The sequence below is a fragment of the Sapajus apella genome, unplaced genomic scaffold (genome assembly GCF_009761245.1).
Source record: "Sapajus apella isolate SASKATOON/1434 unplaced genomic scaffold, GSC_monkey_1.0 scaffold8755, whole genome shotgun sequence".
Taxonomy (NCBI): Eukaryota; Metazoa; Chordata; class Mammalia; order Primates; family Cebidae; genus Sapajus; species Sapajus apella.
The window spans coordinates 765-2,709 of NW_022445676.1; the positions used below are offsets into that span (position 1 = coordinate 765).

At 63.9% G+C, this 1,945-nt stretch overlaps 1 pseudogene; it reads right to left on the reverse strand.

The window, feature by feature from the left end:
• Window positions 1–698: 698 nt before the first annotated feature.
• On the reverse strand, window positions 699–1,880 carry LOC116548252 (annotated as a pseudogene).
• Between the last annotated feature and the right edge of the window lie 65 nt (window positions 1,881–1,945).

The window sequence follows — 1,945 nt, forward strand, 5'->3', positions numbered from 1 at the left end:
ACAGGCCAGATCTTATACTTGGTAACCAAATAAGGAAAAAAAGGGATCTCCAAAACTGGACAAAAGGGAAACGTCCGTGGCTGAGACTGAAGATCTCATCAATTAGGGGCCACCTGCACTTGAGGGGCCCTAGAAAGGCGACAGGAAGGAGGTGATCTTCCTCTTACCCAAGCTCCCTCACCCATTAAAGGCTCCAGCGGTGCTTGGAGCTTTAGAGAAGGCCTGAAGGGAGCAAAGGGTTAAAGGCCTGGACAGTGGGAGTGGGGGATGCCCCCAGGGAGCTGCCAATCACCTCCCCACCCCCACCACAGCCCCCGCACCCCAGGCTCACCCACAGACACTGTGACAACCGGTTTGTCCATCACCGAGGTCTGTCTCCTCTCCCTTTTTGTTAGGAGACACTCCCTTTTTGTAGTGTCTTTGAGCGGTGGCCTCTTTTGCTCCCACTGGGGTGCAGGCCCTGTCCCCAATGGTCTGAGATGGAAGCGGGCAGGGATTAGAATCTGTGTCATCAGCCTTTTTTGCTTAAGCCTTTTCCTGACTCCAGCCCTGGGTTCCTCGGCAAAGGATGCGGGGGAGGTACTGTCACCCCCACCACTTAGGTGCTTGAATGAAGATCACTGTCATTTGAAGTCCCTCTGCCCACAGCTCCAAATATGTAAAGGAAGGGGACAAATGTGAGAAACGGGGCCCCCTCCTCAAGTCAGCAGTTTGGCCACAGTCCCAACTTTTCCCCTTTGGTAGAAGTTCCACGGTCGGCTTTCATCCACGTTGATCCACCAGAATTTGAGGCCAGGGGGCTCAGGGACAGTGGGACCCCCCATATGCCACCTCCACAGTGGGTGGGCGGGCGGGGTCTTAGAGTCTCTCTGGAGGCGAAGTGAGGTTGCCGGCTTTAGGTCTCCATCTTCCCCCACCACCAGGGCCGGGGGGCAGGGGAAGCAGTCGAGGAGGCTGAAGATGCTCGTGGTAGGGAGCGTTGGTGCAGGGCGGCGATTCCCCGCATTTCTTGGCTGCTCCCCAGGCCGCCCCTTTCGCAGGCGGCCGCCCTGGCCCCGGGCGCAAACTCGGAGTGTCCAAGGCGAGGCACTTTGCATAGCACGAAAGTTTCCACCGGCGGATCAGACGATCGAAATGTTCCTGGTGGACATGTGCAGCCGTGCTGGCCGTCGACGGGCCGGCGGCTGGAGCCTCGGGGGAAGCCGGCGGGGGGTTTCCATGGACTTCTGCGGGCTGGCAGGGCAGGAACGGCCCCGGCGCCGCTCCAGGACCCGTACGCTCGGTGGAGAGGCCCGCAGGTGGCTGCGGAGGCAGGGAACTGGGCTCCCGAGGCGGGTGGGCGGCTGGGCCAAGCTGAGGCTCAAGACCCGGGGCGAGCCGAGGCGGGGCCGCGGCAAAGCCGGTCAGAGACTCCCGAGGGCGCGGGGGCGCCAGGCAGCTGCCGGGAGGGGCACAGGAACGGACGCCGAAGTGCGGGAAACCGCCTCCGCCCTCTTCCTCCTCTTCGCGGCGGGGACACGCTGCGACGTCCGCATCATTGCCAGCCGCAGTGTTAAGATCGCCGGGCCGCCTAGTCGGGGCCCCGAGGTGTTTCAGGCCATCTGGGGCCCAGCCGCCGGAGCACAAGGGTGCGTGGGAGTACAGGGGGGCGTGAGGGCACAGGGGAGCGTGAGGGCCCAGCAGCACCGCGGGCCGCGCTGCCAGTTCCCCAGGCCCCGGTCCCAGAGAGGACGCCCAGGGCTTGGCAAGGGCGCAGAAGGCGAGGGCACACAGAGGAGAGAATTCCTGGGTTCCCTGAAATTCCGGGGCTTGGGGGAGCAGGACGACCCTCGGGAGGACGCCGGCACTGCCAGGCGGGACGCGGGGCACAGGGTCTCCATGGAGCGGCCTGAGGGGTGCCCACTGAGGGGGTCCGGGTCCCAGCGGCGGGATGCCTTGGCTGCCC